The sequence below is a fragment of the Diceros bicornis genome, chromosome 36 (assembly GCF_020826845.1).
Source record: "Diceros bicornis minor isolate mBicDic1 chromosome 36, mDicBic1.mat.cur, whole genome shotgun sequence".
Lineage (NCBI taxonomy): Eukaryota > Metazoa > Chordata > Mammalia > Perissodactyla > Rhinocerotidae > Diceros > Diceros bicornis.
The window spans coordinates 29,310,655-29,323,687 of record NC_080775.1 but is presented as its reverse complement, the minus strand read 5'-3'; the positions used below and the strand labels follow the sequence as shown (position 1 = coordinate 29,323,687).

Below are 13,033 nucleotides of genomic sequence, written 5' to 3'. Positions count from 1 at the left end.
CTCCTTTTTCTTTAATCCTCCAATTGCTGGAAGTTTTTGTTCTCTTTTATTGCCTTCCTGAAATTTCTTTGTAAGGTCACCAATGACTGTTAAGTTCTTAGTCCTCTCTTTGCCCTGAACAGGCAGAACAGGGTGCTCCCTTCTTTTGTTCCTTGACTTCATTGATGGACATTAATCTTTTGTAGAAAGCCCCCTTCTCAAATAAATAAACCTTCTAGGAAATAAGCAAACTGTTCTGTTGACTTGCTGCAGCAAGACAGACCACACAGATGATTCTGACATGGTGCGTCCTTTGACGAAATGAGTTTAGCGTTTTTATTGAGTGTAGCTTGGGCTCTGAAGTTCTAGGGTAAGATACCAGAAGTGAGGTGAGTCTTTGGATTGGTTGATTTCTTTAAGAAGTAGTGGTTGATGCAAACAACGCATGATTGTGATTGAAAAGAAAGGTCGGCTGAGGCCCAAGACATTCTGCATTTGTAACTGTGTAACTGAATGATGGTAATTGTTCCAGTTCCCTGACTTGCGTAACTGATGGGGTGGTTATTCTGGTTCTCATTTTCAAGCACACCTTCAGTGAATTTTTAAATTTTTACTTCCATTGCATTTGCCCTGGTTTCTTCTTATCTTGACTATTGCAGTAACAAAACAGGTCTCACTGCTTTCTGAATCTTCTCACAGTAACTCATACTCCACAACCTGAGTCATCTTTCTAAAATACAGATTGGAAAGGTTTTCTAATGAAAATCCTTGATGTCTCCTTTTATGTATAAAATAAAACCCCATATACTGAATGTAGTATTCACCCCGTTTTACAATATGACCTCAACCCCATATTCCATTCTTTATCTGTCGGTCTGTCCGTCTCCTGCTCCCTCTTCTCCTCCCCGCCTCCCTGCTGCTCTCCTCGCTTCCTGCTTAATCTATTCACTTCCTTGTCCCCAAACTGTCCTCTTGTTATAGAAGTGTACTGACTGGTTCTGAGCTCGCACTGTACATTGTGGCCTCTATGCCTAAAATAAAGTAATTTTTGTTTCTTCCTGGAATGTTATTTGTTTCTAAACCTTACCTATATCTGATTGTTAAAAGTCTTATCTCTTAAAACTTTATTTAAATTTCACCTTTACAGAGTAGGTTAGTTTGCTAGGACTGCATTGCAAAATACCACAAACTGGGGGGCTTAAACAGCAGAAATTTATTTGCTCACAGGTTTGCAAGCTAGCAGTCGAAGAACAAGGTGTCGACAGGTTTGATTTCTTCTGAGACTTCTCTCCTGGGCTTGCAGATGTCCACCTTCTTGTATTCTCACTTTCCACTGTGTCTTTCTACTGTGTGGCACATCCCTGGTGTCTCTCTGTGTGTCCTAATCTCTTCTTATTAGAACATCAGTCATATTGAATTAGGGCCCACCCTAATGGCCTTGTTTTCACTTAATCACCTCTTTAAGGACCTTATCTCCAAATACAGTCATAGTCTAAGTTACTGGGGTTAGGGCTTCAACACATGAATTTTGGGAGAGACATAATTCAGTCCGTAACACAGAGCCTTCCCACATTTTCCTTGTAGTAATTAACCCTCTCTAAGATCCCATAACACCTTGTACCACTTATTATATCTGCACTGATGTGGAGTTATTCTTGTTTGTCTGTCTCCTCTGGGGTTTCTAGGTTTCTTGAGTGTAGGAACTCTCTCTTTTTCAACTTCACCGCTCCCTGCTGTCCATGATATGATAGTGAATAGGGCTCGATTGTTGGCTAAATTTTAAATAATTCAGTATAAGTCAGGCTTAAATATCTAATAATATATTCTCCAGAATTTTAGGAGATTGACATAAAAATATATGAAGGGGATGTATTATATCTCCTATTTTAGAAGTCTTTGAGCATGGCCTGAGATTTTTATCTTAGGTTCTTAAATTATACATAGTACAAGTAATGTCAATTTTATAGGACTTCATATAACTCTTTTATGGTCTTTTAAGGTATAATCATCTAATTGGCTTCTATAAGCTACCTATTAATTCTTTCAATTGTAGTATTTCCATTACATTTGTTTTCAGATAAAGATGAATGCCATGTCTCATCCAATACTGAAAATTTGAATTTTAGAAGACATTTGCTAAGTCAGATCACTTCAAGTAAGTCTGTCCGTATCCATCTTAGCATCAGCTTGAGATTGATTTAAAATGTAAAGAATTAAGTCCACTTCCTTTGATGCTTTCTCAACTCGCAAATTTCTCAGAATATCTTATAGTCACCTTGTATATTGAGTCACTGGTCTTGGAAAATAGTGGAAATGTGATTTCTTATTAAATTTTATGTGCTTATTAAAAATATAATGTTTAAACTCGTGATATTTTTAAAATGAGACTAACACCTCAAAATCGTCCATTTTGTCTCAAGTCCCGACTATGTGCCACACTTAATGTTTTTAAAATAGTTTTTTCATTGTAGCTACTATTTTGTTTTTCAGTTTTTTAAGTCTTTGTACGACTTTTCTAAATGATTTATATGTTCTTGATCATTAAAGGGAGATACTCAGTAATTAACTAGCGCTTGAGCTGTAATTGTTTATTTATTTAAAAACCTAGTTTTGTAAGGTTATCTTAATCAACCTTCTATCTTCATTCTCTCTTCCTCTATCCTATATTCTGCTGCCAGATAGATCTGTATGTAGAACCAGTTCAATAATTTTAAAACCCTTTAATGGCTCTCCACTCACTGTTGGGTGGAATCTATGCTCCTTTGCCTGGCATTCAAAGCCCTCTACCAAGCTCCTAAAAATATCCCCTACTTTGGCCAGCCGGACTCTTTCCTATTCTTTGAACTCTTGTTGTTCTTCATGCCTCTGTGTCTTGACTTATACTGTTTTTCTCAGTGTTTTTCTATGATGTCCCCTGCTCCCCTCTTACTGTTTCCTCTGCCTGTTAAAACCTTGTGCAAGCCCTCAAGGCTCAGCCGAGGTGCAGACTCCTCCATGAAGCTCTCCCTGATCACTCCAGCTAGAAGCACTAGCTCTCCCTCTCTCTCCTGACTTCATCTAGTATTTTGTTTTTATCACTATTACCATGCAGCTTTATTATTTGTGTTTATGTCTGTCTTATCTTCCATCCTAGGTTGTAAGGACTATAAAATCAAAGATCTTAGTTGACTTATTTTTGTCTCACACAGCATTTAGCATAGCCTTTAATAGTGTTCTGTAAATATTTGTTTAAGAAATTAAGAATGTGCCTGGATTTTTCTCTCATCATTGCCTCTGTCTTTCATCCTTATAGACACATGCGGTCTGTATTCATGGCAACTACTCATTCCTGTTATGCACTCCTGGCAGGCCTCCACATGCCATCTTATCCTAGGAAAATACTGACCATGGTGTAATTGACAAGATACAGTCAGTTCCCAACCTAAGAAATAAACTGTATTCTAAAAGTTCATGTCTAATTCTGTTGTTTGGAATGCAGAAAGCATTTTTCCAAAAACAATGTTATAAATAGTGTTAGGTACTCAGTGAGCCCTCCCAAGACCATTTAACTCATAAGTACCAGTGCTGCTTTGACTACAGGCAGCCACCATGTATACCACTGTTTTGTAGAGAAATTCTAGCTGTGGATATGGAAGCATATCTCCTATGTCCTAGAAGCAGAGCTTTCTGGGCAGCTTGAGTGGTAGGAGGGCCTGAGCTGGGGATCTGGCAGTGGCTCAGCATATTGGATACTCTCACACCAGTAGCTTTTTGATTTTCAATGTTTACGTAAGAGACATTTACTTGTAGATTACTGATACTCTCCTGTGTTCTAAATTGAGGGCAAGGGGACACTTGCTATTCTGATCCTCCCCATATGGTAGGTCATTTTTAAGTCAGGTAATGACGGATTAGGAACTTTTACTACTTCCGACTTTCTGCTGTTCTACGAACTTATGAGAATTTAATATGTAAACATGGAAAATACTCCTGTCTGTAGGAAAAACACATTTCTAGGTATCAACCATATATTTGACATCACATCAGTTTTTGCAGACAAGTGATTATCAGTTCTATGTGGGCATAATGATGCTTCCCATGAAAAACATGTCAGTGTGTGCATAAATAACGCTGGAGGTTGACAGTTTATGCTGTCACGCTATAAGGAAAACACTTCATAAATTTTAGAGAATTTAATTTGTTCAGTCATCACAAGCTTTGTGCACATTAGTAAATGTCTACTTCATGCTTAATGCTGTCGTAGTTGCCAAGGGCTAAGGAATGAGAACCAAAGATATTATGAAACGTTTGCTTTCCCTCCAGGAGGCTGAAATACAGAGAGTGAAGTATGAAAGAAACACTCACAATGCACACAGTATGTTATTAATTGCCGTAAAATACTTCACGAAGGTAACAAATGCTCTTACGATTATCAGAATGACAATATCATTATGATTCACCACAGTTGTACAGTTAGTGGTGGGATTTCAGGTTGTCCTAGAGGAATGGTGAAGATTCAGATAAAGAGCTAGGAGAGGAAATAATATGCCAGGTTGGATTAACAGCATGAATAGAGGACTAGAGACATAAACAAACAAACACCAAAGCATTACTGGCTGGATTACTTACAAGAACAGAAAGTTTAGCTCATGTTGGGTGAAATAATAGGTGGGAAAATTACAGCAGTGGTTCAACCCTGGCAGTGAATAAGAGTCATCCATAGATATTTTTAAAAATACAAGTCCCTGGATCTTACCCCAGAACTAATAAATAGAATTTCTGGAGCATGAGACGTAAACCTGTTTATCTTTTAAAACTCCCCTAGTGGTTGAGAACCACTGAATTAGAAGGATGGGCCAAATTTAAGAGATCCATGAATGCCTTGCTGAGGAGTTGGGCCTCTGTCCATCAAGCAGTGGGAAGCTCTCAGAAGTTTCTGAGATGGGTGACATGATCAAATTGGTATTTGCCGAGATAAATAATTCATCAACTGCATGTGAATAGAAGAGAAATAAGAAACAGCTTGAATTAGAGCAGTGGTGGTGGGAAAATGAGAGGAGTCACATTTTTAAGTGTACCTAGATGTGTGGGAGTTGATGATGTCAGCCTTGACCTCGACATGGTTTGTTTTATAAACTGATTATACAACTTCACCCTCATTAATTTGATCTCTTTTCTCTTATAACCTGGCAGCTTAAACAGTAATTTCAGCCAGTTTGCATTTAATGGAAGGAGACCATTGTCTACTCATGTACACGTGTAACTCATAATAGTAAGTGAAGTTATATGTATGCGGAACAAGACCTTTAACATAATCATTGTAAAGCATTTAATAACTACCCACATATGCAGTAACACAACCCCAGTTCTGCAGAGTTGTGCCAAGAGCCAGAGTCACATATATACGATAGTTATTGGCACACAATTCTTTAGCTTCATACTTCTCTGGTATATTTTGAATATTTTATATTTGGAAACAATGAGCTGTATTTATTAGACAGCAAAGAATAAGTTCAAGGCAGGAAGTTTTGATGTGACCTGCCCTCTTTAAAAAAAGACTCAACATCATGGATTTTTTAAAAAGAACTACTCTCTTGGCTATTCTGTAATAATATACGCATGACAACAATTTCTGCCATGGTCTTCTTTGCCTGTGACAATGAATTTATTGTTGCATTATCAATATCTCCACATCCCCTGAGTTACTTTTCTATAGCTACTTAGGTTTTCACTAATCATCCAAATGATTAACCGGAGAATGGATGGTCTGCTAGATTAGAGGACCCTGTGGGAGAGAGGGAGAAGAGAACTAACGTTTGTTGAGTGCCCAGCCTGTTCCATGTTTTACATGTATTTCATCATTTTAACTCCATATTATAAATGAGGAAACTAGGATTTAGAGAGGTTTAAAAATTTTATCTGAGGTCAAAAGTCAAGTCAGCATAGAACTTGGTTTTGATCCCAGTTCTGGCTGTCCGACTGTCTAAACAACCTGGTCTTGTAAGTCTAATTTGTTAGGGTAGATCAGTGAACTCAGAATCAGGGGGTTTGGGTACAAGCTTTACCTTTGTCGCTAACAACCTTGAACAAGATATTTAACACTTTCAGCTTCAGTTTCCTCATCTGTCATAAGGGGATAAAAGCCACTTTATTGACCATTTGGGATTATTGTGAGAGTAATGAGCTAGGGAATTTCAGTATGATTTTACAGGTATAAAAACCAATGGAAGATTGAGAGATGTTTAATTCAAGCGAAAAACAAACAAAAAACCCCAAAGCATTAAATGAGATGATCTGGACAGATTTTATGGTATTTTGCTTCTTAACATTGCTCTATCAACTTTCCAAAAATAACGGTCAATTTTGCAAGTCCCGAACACCATGGTGTGCCAAACTGCCTCACTGAATTTAATATCAGTGTAGCAGAGAGAATCTTGCCAACATATCAAGTACCTCGTTTTGCTTCCCAGAAGCAATCATCAGTTTCTATACCATATCAAATAGGTCTGAACTCCGGCAGGTGCTGAAGAAATGTCCATAGCCCATGAGTACTCAGAACATTCTAAGGCTACAAAATAGCAATAGAGACTTATTGGACTAGAGTTGATCTTAACATTCTCAGAGCAATTCTTTATATTTTTGAAGTTTTTGAACAAGCCTGAGTAATGAAGTCACATTTTGTAAAACTGCTTTTCAGAAATGTTTCCAGGTTTCTGGACAACTTTTATAGGTTACAGGATGGTGAATACTAAAAGACAATTATCAGCTCTTATGCTCCACTGTGCTTCTTTCAAGTATACATATTACAGATAAAAAATTTAGGGAACTCATTCAATTATAAGGATGGTGCTATGAAGTGGCAGTGAGCCTGAGAAGTATCAAGGTCATGTCTTAGGCTTATCCAGAACTTTACCCAGTTAAAGTTCTAAGTCACTTATACACTGGACTGACCAAGACAAATACCTTAGGAAGATCAGCTGACAGACTAGAGGAGCGCTATTAGACTTCAGATGTGGATCCAGAAGAGTGTGCCTGTTCAGTCTTGGATTCATAAATGTGTGGGACTCTTCTGCATCTGCCACACTCAGTACATCCCAGAGGGTTCTCTAGTCTAAGGTGCTGACTTCCGCATGGCTCCTAGCGCCGGCGCCGTGCCTGCTATCTAGATCTAGTGGATGGATGACTCCACTTAGGGCCTGGTCAAGTGAAGTGCAAGGGAGAGTAAACATAGAAAGCAAGGAAAATATACAAAGCAGATTGTGGCTGGATTTGTGTCATGTTTGGCTTGCACAATGTTTGCTTTAAACTTAAATTAGTTATTAATTAGTGTTGTTTTAACTAGTTACTAATTTAAATTGTTAAGTAATTTAATGTACAAATCCAGATTTCTGAATTTTCTTAAAACCTGTTAAGATCTGGCAACTGGGGTCCTGCCTTTCCATGTGCCAGTAATTAGCTAGAGCTGAATAGAAGCTGCTGCTATGAGATGAGTGGCTGTGCCTTTCAGTTTTCACAGCCCCACCCCTGGCTGTTTTTCTTTAAATATAGAATTAAGAGGAAAGTTAAATGTTATTTATACGGAAATCACAGGTAGATATTGTAAGTGAAAGATGGTATGTTAGTTTCCAAGGGCTATTGTAACAAAGTACCAAAACAGGGTAGCTTTAAACAACAGAAATGTATTCTCTCACTCTTGCGGAGGCTAGGAGTCTGAAATCAAGGTGTTGGTAGGGCTGTGCTCCCTCAGAGGCCTCTAGGGGAGGATCCAAGGCTTCTAATAGCCCCAGTCCTTGCTTGGTTTGTGGCAGCATAGCTTCAATCTCTGCCCCCATCTTCTCATGGCTGGCTTCCCTCTGTATCCACATTTTCCTCCTCTTACAAGAACAGCAGTTATATTACATTAGGGCTCACCCTAATCCAATATAATCTCATTTTAACCTGATTACATCTACAAAGACCCTATTTCCAATAAGGTCACATTCACAGGGACCAGGAGTTAGGACTTCAACATAACATTTTGGGGGACACAATTCAACCCATAACAGATGGCATATTGCTTTGGAGAGTGCAGAATAATAGTTTAAGAGCATAGATCCTTGAGACAGAGTGCCTGGAGTCATATTTACAACTTATTTGCTGTGTGATCTTGAACAAGCTGCTTATCCCTCTCAGTGCCTCCACACCCTCATCTATAAAACGGGGATAGCGGTACCTACCGCATGGTGCTGAAGTAAGCACAAAATGAGTTAATACACGTAAAATGCTTAGAACAGAGCCTGGCCCATAAATAAATGCTCAGTTAACTGAACAATTATTATCATTATTATTATTAGCTCTTACTCATACACAATTTCTGTGTATACAAGGAGTATCAGTGCCAAAAAACTGTTACTGAAGATGGCATTATGAAACAAACCATGGGAAAACTAGGGATAGTAGATAGAAATGATGCATGAAAAAAAAAAACTTGAACCAATAAAAAAGACAGAGACTGGAATTTTAGTAAGATTTACCTTTTAATGCAAATAAAATAATTGTAATACATTAAAAATGTTTAGCCTCCTCATTCTTTCAGATTACCTGCCCAGCCTCTAGATGCACATCAGACCCAGGCAAGAACTTCAAACCCAAAAGCTTAGACATTGACTGTTGGGTCGGCGAGCACGGTGGCCTGTATGTAATAGTGGGGAGTTCACTCTAGGGAGGGCATCCGAGGAACACGTGACTTCTAAGCATTCCTACTCGTCTCCTTGGAAGCATGTTATTACCGTCTACCTCCTTCCTGTAAATCCTTGAGTTTAAATTGTCCTGGTTTCTAGTCGCTGGGTGAGAGACTAAGGCTGACTAATTCTTTGAATTTAAATCATACTTTTCCTCCTAAGAGAGCAAATATTTTGAAATATATTATTTCATTTTTCCATAAAGACTTTATGTAAGATAACTATACAACTTGAGTTTTATTAAAAGCTGAGAGCTCTTATAGGGAAGGTTTAAAGAAATGACAAGACCTTTTGAAGTACCTAGAACAAAATTGTTCTGTAGGTTAGTGGCTATTGGTTTGTAGTACTACAGAATGTATATGTCTCATTCTCAAAGACACTGCTACCCTGAAAACATGAGAATATTCAAATAAAATCAAAGTATCTTACGTAAATGGTAAAAGGAACATATGTGTATGTTATTTATGATTTGTGATTTTATTTTAATAAAAGAAGGTAGGCTATTTAATTTTTGGCAAAGTGGTGTTTTGTAGTTCAACTGTTAGCAATTTAAAACATTTTGATTAAATGATGAATTCATCAGGACTTCTTTGGTTGCAAATGAAAGAAAGACAGCTCAAGCCAGCTTATGAAAATAAAAGGAACTTAATTATTTATATAACCATGGTTTCCAGAGGTCCATCTGGCTTCAGGCATGGTCGCAGCCGGGAACTCAAATGATCTCATCTGGACTCCTTTTCAGCTCTGCTGATTTTTTTATTAGTCAATCTTCAGATAGGCATATGGTCAGTAGGGTGACCACCAGCTGCTTGAGACTGTCGTCTTCCTCATTTAGCATTTCTAACAGAAAGAGAATTGTTGGGTTAAACATCCAGCTCTCTGCCTCAGAGAAGATGCGGATTGACTCTGACTCCACCCCACGTGTGATGAATAATCACTGGCCCAGGGAACAGGGTGCTGTGGTGGCGCTGCCTAGGGCATGTTTTCCCAGTGCTGCAATACAGGGGCGTGGCCAAGTGACTGAAAGCCCCACTGGGGTCTCATGGAGTAAGGGAGGCTTTCTCCAAAGGAATTGAAAGAAGGGAGATGGGAATGTGTGCTCAGCAGACCAAAACTGTAGTGAATTCAAACCATTAAAAATGATATGTGAAATAATTTAGAGACTGTAACTTCTGATTTTAAGATGGCAAATAAAGAACTTTCTGCCTTCTCCTATTAAAACATCCATCGAAAACAAAGGAAATAAAAAACAAAAATTCCAGCTCTTTCTTTGATAAGAAGTAGGTGACATCAGTAACTCTAATCTGCAGAAAATGTATGACTGTGACTTTGGAGAGTAGAGGAAGGTGAAAACCTAAGCACCTACAGAGGAGAACAACAGTGAAAGGAAGCAGTTTTACCTTGCTGACCCTTGGAAGACTCTGTGATTAGAGATATCAGGTTAGGCGGAAGGAGGATGTAAGGCATGGGGCTAGAAACAGATGATCAGCAGAAAGTCTATAAAAGGACTGGTTGGACACTCAGGTCTTTATCTCACTCCAGCTGGATAACTACCTTCCACACGTCCCAGAAGATGGGAGGTTTATTTTCTGGAGAAGTTGAAACTACAGAGAATCTAGGCTCCGGGACACAGGAAGAGTGGAGAGTGGGATTCAGTGAAAGTCTTCCCAGCTCTTAGAGCACCAGGATCAAACTTCTAAGTCCCAAATAAGGTATTGGAGGACTCTGTCGAGAAACTGAATGGTCCCGGAGAAAGACCCTACTGCAGTTCCCCCACAGAGAAGCCTGCTGCTGCCCACTTGCTCTTCCGTGAAGCTCACCTTCAACAAGCTCCACCTCGCAGACAGAGCTGCCAACTTGCTTTACTAATATTTACACTAAAACAGGAATAGTCAGCAAAGGATCACCAGCTATTTGGGAATGCCTCCAAGATGAAAGCAGAAGGAAGTAAACAGAAACAAACAACTCTGGGGAGACACAAACTAGAGAGATAGCAGTAGGAAACTTAAGAAACAAACTGTAATTATTATCTTTGAAAATGTGAGAAGATTTTGCGTAGAAAATAGAATCTTTTTTAAAAATGAGAATTGAAAGGAAAATTAGAGAACTAGAAATAACTCACAAAAATTAGAAATATCGATGGCTGAAATAAATTCATTAGCGTGGTTGAAAGATAAATGTGAGGAAGAAATAATTAGAGACACAATCCAGGAGGTCCAGTAGCTCAACTAATACAAGAGAAAACAGGAAAGAATTATCCAAGAAAAATACAACATGTTTTCCTAGAACAAAAGGAAGAGAGAAACCTAAACCAAAGTTTCCAAAGAAGAAAAAAAATTGTCATATACAAACAAGAGACTTCTCAACATCAATACTGATTTGGAAATATCTAAATTTGTGAAGTATTCTCTTAAGGCATAATTTTTATCATAAAAAAGCATTCCTTCGTTTACCTGAGAGTTACTGTCAAATATCTCTGAATAGTTTCCTTAGCACATTTAAAATATTTCACTTACAAATTTTCCATTATTTAGACTTATTTAAATTTTTGTATAATCTGAGGTACACCTGCAAATTTGTGTTTCAGAGATTTGGGGTATTTTCATTGTGCTTATTCTGTCTGGTTCCTCATTTTTTGATGCACTAATTCACTCAACAGATAATTAAAATGATCTTTTCTCAAGCACTGTGGAGTTGATGGTTCTTGTTCTTGTTTTATACGGTGGTGCAACATCTATCCATAGTTTTGTAGTCAGTGACAATCAATAAATGTGCTTAATTTAGAAACTCATTGATGAAACTAGGGTGTGTGATAGCAGGCTTGCAAAATGTTTGCCATTGTTTCTTTGTTCCAAGATATAGTGATTTGAAGTGACAAAATTTGGGTCCTACTCTCTTAAAATGTTTGGCTCTTATTTTTATACATGTGTAAAGCTAAAGGCTTATGAGTAACAAAATATCAATAATATTAGTTTTTGCTTTATCTTTTGTCAGTGAATGAAACAGAGTCCTGAATGTTATTTTCTTCTAAAAATTAGAGGGGACATGAAAAGTTGAAATTTAATTGCAAAGATTTTTCAAGTTTTAATTATTTGAAAAATAGTATTTTTAGGATTCAGTGAATATTATTATTGACCATATAGCTAATAAAATGTTATTATGGTGTTTTTAGATGAAAAGTCTTTTCCAAATTGGTTTTTGGTTTTTAAAACATTCTAAATTTTCGTCTATATATATTACAAAAGAATTGAAATTTTTAGGTGAAGTGGAATTCCTCTCCTCTTTTTAGATTAGTTTCTAAAGCCTAATGAAATGGAAGGCAAGTATTTTTTCCCACTTAAAAAAAGTTATGTTTTATTCCTTAATGTACTTGAATGAGACCAAAATAATGCAGAAAAATCAAGAAATGAAAGAGTGCCAGTTTTTCTTGCCAATATAACTTTTTAGAATTGCGCTGAGTTGCTTTCGCTATAAAAATCAGACCAGCTAGTCTATTATGGATTCTCTAGGTAATGACATTTTGTAGAGGATTTTTGTAGTTCTTTTGGCTCAGCGAGGGCAAGAATTTTAAATTAGAATTAGAGAACTGGAAGGCATCCTCTTATTCATTTTGCAAATGAAGGAACTGAAATCTGAGAAATCATGATTTATCCAGGGTCACACAGTTAGTAGTGAAGATTGGATGAGAATCATGGCCTCCTGGCAGTCAGTTCAGTGATCTTTGTAAAAGACTCTTCAGGCTTATTCTCAGAACCATCACATTACATACATGCCATAATTTATTGCATTAGGTCCAATTAGCAAATTGCAAGTTTGTGTTTAATTTCCTAAAGCCTAGGGAACATTTAGAATTAGGAATATTGACAGTGACAAGAAGCATTTTGAAGAATCCTTGCCTAGGGTAGAAAATGTCCCTTGATTAGACTCTAGTCCTGCTCTCTGGAAGGAACTCCATTGTTCATTATTCTTTAGGACCTGATTCTGCCTTTTGGAAGGTTTTCCCTTGCCCATTTTCCTCCAGTGTTACACTTATGTGGACATTGGGGAATAGGCCTTCCTTGGCGGCTATGTACCTCCTTGGCTTTGTTTCCTACTTTCTGCCCATGCAATTTTGGCAACTTGAGCATTATTTTAAGGTTCAAACGGTCAAAGCCTTATAGGCAAGGCTTGTTGGGGTTTTGGCAATGTTATTCCCTCAGAAACTTAGTTGGCTTCTGATCTATCTTCTTATAGTTAATTCCATGTGCTAGTAATAGAGTGACTACATGTCCCAGTCTGGCAGGGACAGTCTTAGTTTATCTCTCTTGTGCGTGTTAAGTAATAATACCCTCTTTCACTCTTAAAACTATCCCAGT

General features: G+C 37.7%; 1 protein-coding gene across 5 annotated transcripts in view; it reads left to right on the top strand.

Annotated features, from left to right (window-relative positions):
• ZNF438 (zinc finger protein 438) overlaps positions 1–13,033 on the top strand; it is a 187,563-nt gene that overhangs the window by 85,320 nt on the left and 89,210 nt on the right. The gene's annotated exons all lie outside the window — the stretch shown is intronic.